Source organism: Salmo salar, unplaced genomic scaffold, assembly GCF_965601325.2.
Source record: "Salmo salar unplaced genomic scaffold, fSalSal1 ptg000322l, whole genome shotgun sequence".
Lineage (NCBI taxonomy): Eukaryota > Metazoa > Chordata > Actinopteri > Salmoniformes > Salmonidae > Salmo > Salmo salar.
In genome coordinates this window covers 962,893-973,432 of record NW_027675349.1, presented here as the reverse complement: position 1 = coordinate 973,432, position 10,540 = coordinate 962,893, and the positions used below count along the sequence as shown (strand labels likewise).

General features: G+C 44.1%; 1 pseudogene; it reads left to right on the top strand.

Moving 5' to 3' along the window:
* Positions 1–317: 317 nt before the first annotated feature.
* Positions 318–1,369, top strand: LOC145875711 (ladderlectin pseudogene; annotated as a pseudogene).
* The last annotated feature ends 9,171 nt before the right edge of the window (positions 1,370–10,540 follow it).

The following is a 10,540-nucleotide window of genomic DNA, read 5'->3' as shown; positions in this document are numbered from 1 at the left end:
AGAAACTGTTGAGCGTGAAAACCCAGCAGCGTTGCAGTTCTTGACACGAACAGGTGCATCTGGCACCTATCATACCCCGTTCAAAGGCACTTAAATCTATTGTCTTCACCCTCTGAATGACACACACACAATCCATCTCTCAGTTGTCTCAAGGCTCCAAAATAATTTTTTAACCTGTCTCCTCCCATTTATATACACTGATTAAAGTGGATTCACCTGGTCAGTCTAGGTCATGGAAAGAGCAGGTGACCTTAATGTTTTGTACACTCAGTGTATATTTGCCACAAGGATTAGGATACATTTCCCAATAGGATGTGGAATTAGTGTCAACATGTTTTTTTGGTACATTGGAATCAGTGTAAATATATGTTTTTGTACTTCGTCCTTGTGGCTTGGTGACCTGCACGTATAAAAGTGTTCCTCTATCTCAAGCTGAACAGAACCTACAGACTACCACCTGTGATTCCTTCTCTGACAGGAAAATATTACCATGGAGAAGTTGGCCATCCTTCTGCTTCTGAGTGCTGCCATTGCACTGGGCGACACAAACCAGCTCCTTGGTTTAGAACCCTTACTGAAGACTGAGGTGGAACAGACTCCTCCTGTTGAGGCTCAGGTAGCAGCAGTGCAGGAGGGGACAAAGGAAAGTTCATGTCCCTCAGACTGGCACACATATGGATCACGCTGTTTCAAGTTTGTCAGCATTCCACAGTCATGGGCAGATTCCGAGCAAAACTGTTTGGCACTTGGTGGAAACCTAGCATCTGTGCGTAACCTTTTAGAGTACCAGTTCATGCAAGCACTGACAAAGGACACCATTGGCCACCTACCTGGCACCTGGGTTGGAGGTTTTGATGCAGTCAAGGAGGGCTTATGGATGTGGTCAGATGGGTCCAGATTTGACTACACTCACTGGAACACTGGTGAGCCCAATAACGCTGGAGAAGGAGAGGACTGTCTGCAGATGAACGCTGCAAGTGAGAAGCTCTGGTTTGATGTGCCCTGTGAGTGGAAGTTTGCATCGCTCTGTTCCAGAAGAATGTAGGCTAGGAAATGACACAGCTACTCTACCTCCCACCTCCAGGGGTCAACAGTCTACACTTCAATACAAAACCAAGATCTGTCACTCACTGCAGCTCACCAACATGACAAATAAAACATGTATTCACAAAAAAGCTATCCACCTATCTAATGATTAGCCAACGAGCCATATCTAACAGTTAGAAATAATGACAGAGGAATTTACAAGAGACAGCAAACAGCAAACATGTAGCTACTGAAAAAACAGCCTTTGAAGTTCAGTGCAGACTTTTATACTAAGTCATGATCTGCTGTTAGCTAGCTACTGTTTAGGTAGGCTAACCTTTCAGGTTAACCTGTTGGGTCTAGGGGGCAGCATTTGCACGTCTGGATAAAAAAAATGTACCCGATTTAATCTGGTTACTAATCCTACCCAGTAACTAGAATATGCATATACTTATTATATATGGATAGAAAACACTCTAAAGTTTCCAAAACTGTTTGAATGGTGTCTGTGAGTATAACAGAACTCATTTGGCAGGCAAAACCCTGAGACATTTTCTGACAGGAAGTGGATACCTGATGTGTTGTATTGACTTTAAAGCTATCCCATTGAAAGACACAGGGGTTTAGGAATATTTTGGCACTTCCTATTGCTTCCACTAGATGTCACCAGCCTTTACAAAGTGTTTTGAGTCTTCTGGAGGGAGATCTGACCGAACAAGAGCCATGGAACGGTGATGTCCCATTAGACACCTGGCGCGCTACTTCATGTTGGGTACCCTCGTTCCAATACGTTATAAAAGGCTATGCATTCGTCCACCTTGAATATTATTCATGTTCTGGTTAAAAAAGGCCCTAATGATTTATGCTATACAACGTTTGACATGTTTGAACGAACGGAAATATATTTTTTCCCCTCGTTCATGACGAGAAGTCCGGCTGGCTTACATCATGTGCTAACGAGACGGAGATTTTTGGACATAAATGATGAGCTTTTTTGAACAAAACTACATTCGTTATGGACCTGTGATACCTGGAAGTGACATCTGATGAAGAGAATCAAAGGTAATGGATTATTTACATAGTATTTTCGATTTTAGATCTCCCCAACATGACGTCTAGTCTGTATCGCAACGCGTATTTTTCTGGGCACAGTGCTCAGATTATTGCAAAGTGTGATTTCCCAGTAAGGTTATTTTTAAATCTGGCAAGTTGATTGCGTTCAAAAGATGTAAATCTATAATTCTTTAAATGACAATATAATATTTTAACAATGTTTTCTAATTTTAATTATTTAATTTCTGACGCTGACTTGACTGCCGGTTATTGGAGGGAAACGATTTCCTCAACATCAATGCCATAGTAAAACGCTGTTTTTGTATATAAATATGAACTTGATAGAACTAAAAATGCATGCATTGTCTAACATAATGTCCTAGGAGTGTCATCTGATGGAGATTGTAAAAGGTTAGTGTATCATTTTAGCTGGTTTTATGGTTTTGGTGACCCTGTCTTTGACTTGACAAAACATTACACACAACTCTTGTAAATGTACTGTCCTAACATACTCTAAATTTATGCTTTCGCCGTAAAACCTTTTTGAAATCGTAAAACGTGGTTAGATTAAGGAGATGTTTATCTTTCAAATGGTGTAACATAGTTGTATTTTTGAAAAATTTGAATTTTGACATTTATTTGGATTCAAATTTGCCGCTCTTGAAATGCACCTGCTGTTGATGGAGTGCACCACAGGTGGCACGCTAGCGTCCCACCTAGCCCCAAGAGGTTAACTAACATTAGGTAAACTTGTGATGAAACTGTGTGATGTTGATGATCCTGCTTTTCAAATTAAAGATAAATGACATACTCTGAACAGATTGTTTTCTTCATTTGCTATTGCTTAACAAGTTGTCATGGCATCAGTTAGTCAATGGTAAGTTATTTTTAAACTAGAATAAAGACAATCTCTCAATGACATGAACCTGCATCACTAAAAATAATACATGATACATGATAAAACCTTATCATGCTGTTAATTATGAATGAGTAACTCTCTTCCTAACAGACCATTTGTTTCTGAATGGTTTAGATGCAGGAAATTAAAGTTATATAACTATTAACTAACATGAATTATCAGCTTTTTCAAATAATGTATTAATGCATTTATGGCTTAGTAAACACACACAATGAATAAATACTTAGTAGATATTAAATGAATGATTTATTTATTCAGGTTAACTAATGTAACCTTATTGTAAAGTGTTACCATTCCCTGTCTTTCATATCTGAGGCTAAATCCATGAGGCTAAGAAATGTGACAGGGAATGTGTCCACAGAGAGAGAGAGAGAGGGAGAGAGAGAGTGTTATTCTATTTCTCCCCTGAATGAAGGACTGAAGATGCTCTGAGATTAAAAGGCAGAAAAGAATGAAAAGGCGGAGTCACAGGGACGGAGAGTCCCTCACACAACAATGTGACAGCCAGTAGGGCTTTAGGAGGAGGGAGATATGAGGAGGAAGCTGCTTCTATTGGGCAATTGTCGGAGGAAATTCATTTGTGACACCAGGTTATATTAAAATTATACTTCACTTTATTTGCACCTACTACGCTTAAGGCGAGGTTAGCGTATACTGTAGGCTCACTGGTCAACAAGAGCAGGAAAGGACAGGGGACAGCAGAGAAGTACAAGTTGAAGAAAGTGCAGTGTCAGAGACACAAATGAAATAAAAACATCTGCTTTTCTCCATACCGTCATGACAGTAGCAGATATTTCAAAACGTTAAAAACAAATAATTTAAATGACTCTTTATACACAATTCCATTAGAAGCATCAAACTCATAGCTATAAGGCGTTTGGATATGAAGCTTACGTCATGCTTCAGATTGATAGTGAAGTCAGCCTTGAGTGGGTCCTCTCTCACTTTGTTTGTGAGCCTCGAACATCAGACCACTGTCTATTAGAATTTGCAGTTAGAACTGAATAAAAGTATTATTACTTTCCCTAGACCACTAGGAATGTTGATGATGTAATGAAATAAACAGATAACAAAAGGTTTTGTCCAGCAGAACACATTATTGCTTGGATGTAGTTGCTATTCAGGTTTCTAAAGAGCACTAGGAAAAAAACAAGGTCTGTGTTAGAGGTGAATACTGTAGGTGTCATAGGATAGGCTTAAAGGACGACAGATGGAGACGGGGGTTAAAGGACCACAGATGGAGACGAGGGTTAAAGGACGACAGATGGAGACGGGGGTTAAAGGACGACAGATGGAGACGAGGGTTAAAGGACGACAGATGGAGACGAGGGTTAAAGGACGACAGATGGAGACGAGGGTTAAAGGACGACAGATGGAGACGAGGGTTAAAGGATGACAGATGGAGACGAGGGTTAAAGGACGACAGATGGAGACGAGGGTTAAAGGACGACAGATGGAGACGAGGGTTAAAGGACGACAGATGGAGACGGGGGTTAAAGGACGACAGATGGAGACGAGGGTTAAAGGACGGGGGTTAAAGGATGATAGATGGAGGCGAGGGTTAAAGGATGACAGATGGAGACGAGGGTTAAAGGACTACAGATGGAGACGAGGGTTAAAGGACGGGGGTTAAAGGATGATAGATGGAGGCGAGGGTTAAAGGACGACAGATGGAGACGAGGGTTAAAGGACTACAGATGGAGACGAGGGTTAAAGGACGACAGATGGAGACGAGGGTTAAAGGACGGGGGTTAAAGGATGATAGATGGAGGCGAGGGTTAAAGGATGACAGATGGAGACGAGGGTTAAAGGACGACAGATGGAGACGAGGGTTAAAGGACGGGGGTTAAAGGATGATAGATGGAGGCGAGGGTTAAAGGACGACAGATGGAGACGAGGGTTAAAGGATGACAGATGGAGACGAGGGTTAAAGGACGACAGATGGAGACGAGGGTTAAAGGACGACAGATGGAGACGAGGGTTAAAGGACGACAGATGGAGACGAGGGTTAAAGGACGACAGATGGAGACGAGGGTTAAAGGAAGACAGATGGAGCTGAGGGTTAAGACCCTGTAATCAAGGCGTATGCTCACGTGAAATGTTTAAAGAATTTCACAAATGTTAAATTGTATTATTTTTTTTAAATACAATTCATTGAATTGAATCAAAAGTCATTCAGAAGTCATTCAAAAGTCTAACCACCCTGAGAGATCAGGATTAGGAAAAGGTCAAGGGTGAGGACTCGTCCATAAATGAGTTATTACTAACCCTTTCAAAAGGGGGAGGGGTTGCAAGAACATCTTTAGGAGTGCTGTAGCTCTTTGAAGGGTTTTGTTTTAAAGTTTGAATCTGTTGGGGAAGCTTATAGTTTGGTACACCTGAGAGGGGAATGTTGAGGACTGACAGGGCTTTAAGAAACTGAAGCCACCCAGGAGGTCTTCTATCATCAGCAGTCTGGTGGGATGCAGAGATACTTTTAAGCAAGTCCATCATATGTGAACCCCTGACAACATCCCCCTGAAAGATAAACTCTCCTTTGTCATTCCAAGTAGCGGCCGCCTTTGAATCTTTTATCTTGTTCATAATGTATCTAACATTTTTCCTGTTACATGCTGGAACATGTGTCAACAAGTCATGCAGACATTATCTTCAACATGTATTTGATCTTCAACTGGTAAGATCACCAGTCCAGGCATTACAGGGGCATGGCTCTCTCTATGCGCGTCATCCTTTAAGGTTTCCCATAGGGAAAGCGATAAATGGTTGGTCTCTCTCTCACCTTGTTTTACCAAGGTCAAATACCTTTGCAAAGAGGTTTGTGTATTTTTGGACCTTATCATAGGGATTCATCCTTTTCTGTTCAAAATATCCTTCATGGCCATATCCAAATCATTTTCCGCTGTTTGTCTGATATTTTCAGGACCCTGTAATTGTTGTTTAAGTCTATCCAACTTTTGATGAGGCACTAAGTACATTTTATTGGCCATCACATTCTGTGTTCAACCCCCACGTCTAGCAGCAATAAGGCTGGTGATGAAGGACACGGCTATACTGAGTAAAGGTAGAAGATAACCCCCACGTCTAGCAGCAATAAGGTTGGTGATGAAGGACACGGCTATACTGAGTAAAGGAAGATAACCCCCACGCCTGGCAGCAATAAGGCTGGTGATGAAGGATACGGCTATACTGAGTAAAGGAAGATAACCCCCACGTCTAGCAGCAATAAGGCTGGTGATGAAGGACACGGCTATACTGAGTAAAGGAAGATAACCCCCACGCCTGGCAGCAATAAGGCTGGTGATGAAGGACACGGCTATACTGAGTAAAGGAAGATAACCCCCACGCCTGGCAGCAATGAGGCTGGTGATGAAGGACACGGCTATACTGAGTAAAGGAAGATAACCCCCACGCCTGGCAGCAATGAGGCTGGTGATGAAGGACACGGCTATACTGAGTAAAGGTAGAAGAAACCCCCAGACTGTTGTATGGTATGTCTTTTCCTTTGAAGACTTGCACTTTTACTGGCAAAGAGTTTGATCGCTGCCTTTTGTCTCTTTAATGTTTTTAATTGGGTCAGGGTGAGTGGAATGCGCCCTTTGAGAAGATTCAAAGCAATCTCACATAGGGATAATATGAGATCTGAAGAACAATGATCCAAGATGGCCTTCCGTTCTTTATGGCTAGCCCCAACTAGGGATCTCAAGAGGGGCAGGTTTCTTTTTAAACGCGGAGACATATTGTTTACTTTTTAGGAATGTACACCGTCGGCCACTCCCACGGGAACAGGCCTGTTCGGAGCCTCAGGTGTTCTGGAGTATTTGCTTTTAAATCCACGATTTGGTAGCGTCCTCATAGCTATCCATGAAGTAGGATTTCCTTCCAGGGTACATCAGCTGAGCTAGAATGTTTATTTGTAGTTTGTCTCTAGGGTTTTTGAACAAAACCAAGTAATTGACTTTCAAACTAATGGGACGGCTATTTTTACCTTGGTGAAACACATTTTGTACCAAGTAAAGCACTGACAAGTTTCGATGATCAGTATATTGAGTAAAAACTCAAGCTATTTTAGAATGTTCACAAAAAGCACACCATCCAAAACCAACATTGTTTTTATGAGGAGGTAAAAGTTCATCATCAGACAGGGATGCTGGTATTCTGTCAACAAACTAAATTTGTATTTTCTTCAACAACTCATCATACAAGGGTTGATAACATGAATAACACCACACAATATTGTCAGGTTTCTGAGATAATACATGTTCAGAATTCTCTAAAATACTTTTTTACAAAACAAGTTTTACTGCTATTGTATTGGCCTGCGATTAAGGCCGAAAATGGTAGTTGCAACCTGGGATCAAAACCTTCTACAGCAGCCATTATATCTTAAGGGTTAAGACACACAGGGGCTTGTACCATAAAGTCAGTAACCAAAGGGTAAGGTGGTCCTGTCAGGTAAAAGTAATCACTTGTCATGGAGAAGGTAGTCGCACTTCGCTTCGCTCCACAGGTAATATTACATTTCATTACATTACAACGGTTTGATTTGTTTGATCTGAGCAATTTTTTCTTAGCTAGCTACATAGCCGTCTTTGTATCAAAGATAATTGTGTAGTTTAGAGTAATTATCGAGGGTAGCTAGCCAGCCAGCTGTTTTCGTCCTCCTAACTTAGTCAACACTGCTAGCTAGCCAACTAGCCAACTTCTACCGACTAGCAGCACTGTAGAAACTATTACATTACAACGGAACGACGTGATTAGTGTAGTGCTAGCTAGCTACATAGCTGTCTTTGCTGTCTTTGTATCTAAGATAATTGTGTAGTTTAGAGTAATTATCGAGGTTAGCTAGCCAGCCGTGCCGCGACGCGACGCAGTTATCCAGACTCCAGACTTAGTCAAAACACCTAGTCATCATCAAACCCACTGCTAGCTAGCCAACCTTTACTGACTAGCAGCACTGTAGAAACTAATACATTACAATGGAACGATTTGACTAGTGCAGTGTTAGTTGACTTTGTCATAGTTTGATAATTGTGTAGTTTGGAGTAATTATCGAGGTTAGCTAGCCAGCTATTTTCGTCCCCCGCGACGAAAATAGGTTACCTAGCCAGCTACACGTTCAAACAAAGTCAACAACGCAGCCACTGCTAGCTAGCCTACTTCACCAGCCAGCAGTACTGTATCATCTTCGTCATTTTAGTCAATAACATTTTTGCAACGTAAGCTGAACTTTCTGAACATTCGAGAAGTGTAGTCCACTTGTCATTCCAATCTCCTTTGCATTAGCGTAGCCTCTTCTGTAGCCTGTCAACTATGTGTCTGTCTATCCCTGTTCTCTCCCCTCTGCACAGGCCACACAAACGCTTCACACCGCGTGGCCGCTGCCACTCTAACCTGGTGGTCCCAGCGCGCACGACCCACGTGGAGTTCCAGGTCTCCGGCAGCCTCTGGAACTGCCGGTCTGAGGCCAACAAGGCAGAGTTCATCTCAGCCTATGCTACCCTCCAGCACCTCGACTTCTTGGCACTGACGGAAACATGGATTACCACAGATAAAACTGCTACTCCTACTGCTCTCTCCTCGTCTGCCCACGTGTTCTCGCATACCCCGAGAGCATCTGGCCAGCGGGGTGGTGGCACTGGAATCCTCATCTCTCCCAAGTGGACATTCTGTCTTTCTCCCCTGACCCATCTGTCTATCTCCTCATTTGAATTCCATGCTGTCACAGTTACCAGCCCTTTCAAGCTTAACATCCTTATCATTTATCGCCCTCCAGGTTCCCTAGGAGAGTTCATCAATGAGCTTGACGTCTTGATAAGTTCCTTTCCTGAGCATGGCTCACCTCTCACAGTTCTGGGTGACTTTAACCTCCCCACGTCTAACTTTGACTCATTCCTCTCTGCCTCCTTCTTTCCACTCCTCTCCTCTTTTGACCTCACCCTCTCACCTTCCCCCCTACTCACAAGGCAGGCAATGCACTTGACCTCATCTTTACTAGATGCTGTTCGTCCACTAATCTCATTGCAACTCCCCTCCAAGTCTCCGACCACTACCTTGTATCCTTTTCCCTCTCGCTCTCATCCAACACTTCTCACTCTGCCCCTACTCGGATGGTATTGCGCCGTCCCAACCTTCGCTCTCTCTCTCCCGCTACTCTCTCCTCTTCCATCCTATCATCTCTTCCCTCTGCTCAAACCTTCTCCAACCTATCCCCTGATTCTGCCTCCTCAACCCTCCTCTCCTCCCTTTCTGCATCCTTTGATTCTCTATGTCCCCTATCCTCCTTGCCGGCTCGGTCCTCCCCTCCTGCTCCGTGGCTCAACGACTCATTGCGAGCTCACAGAACAGGGCTCCGGGCAGCCGAGCGGAAATGGAGGAAAACTCGCCTCCCTGCGGACCTGGCGTCCTGTCACTCCCTCCTCTCTACATTTTCCTCTTCTGTCTCTGCTGCTAAAGCCACTTTCTACCAATCTAAATTCCAAGCATCTGCCTCTAACCCTAGGAAGCTCTTTGCCACCTTCTCCTCCCTCCTGAATCCTCCTCCCCCCCCCCCCCCCCTCCATCTCTGCGGATGACTTCGTCAACCATTTTGAAAAGAAGGTTGACGACATCCGATCCTCGTTTGCTAAGTCAAACGACACCGCTGGTCCTGCTCACACTGCCCTACCCTGTGCTTTGACCTCTTTCTCCCCTATCTCTCCAGATTAAATCTCGCATCTTGTGACGGCCGGCCGCCCAACAACCTGCCGGCTTGACCCTATCCCCTCCTCTCTTCTCCAGACCATTTCCGGAGACCTTCTCCCTTACCTCACCTCGCTCATCAACTCATCCTTGACCGCTGGCTACGTCCCTTCCGTCTTCAAGAGAGCGAGAGTTGCACCCCTTCTGAAAAAACCTACACTCGATCCCTCCAAAGTCAACAACTACAGACCAGTATCCCTTCTTTCTTTTCTCTCCAAAACTCTTGAACGTGCCGTCCTTGGCCAGCTCTCCTGCTATCTCTCTCAGAATGACCTTCTCGATCCAAATCAGTCAGGTTTCAAGGCTGGTCATTCAACTGAGACTGCTCTTCTCTGTGTCACGGAGGCTCTCCGCACTGCTAAAGCTAACTCTCTCTCCTCTGCTCTCATCCTCCTAGACCTATCTGCTGCCTTTGATACTGTGAACCATCAGATCCTCCTCTCCACCCTCTCCGAGTTGGGCATCTCCGGCGCGGCCCTCGCTTGGATTGCGTCCTACCTGACAGGTCGCTCCTACCAGGTGGCGTGGCGAGAATCTGTCTCCGCACCACGTGCTCTCACCACTGGTGTCCCCCAGGGCTCTGTTCTAGGCCCTCTCCTATTCTCGCTATACACCAAGTCAGTTGGCTCTGTCATATCCTCACATGGTCTCTCCTATCATTGCTATGCAGACGACACACAATTAATCTTCTCCTTTCCCCCTTCTGATAACCAGGTGGCGAATCGCATCTCTGCATGTCTGGCAGACATATCAGTGTTGATGACGGATCACCACCTCAAGCTGAACCTCGGCAAGACGGAGCTG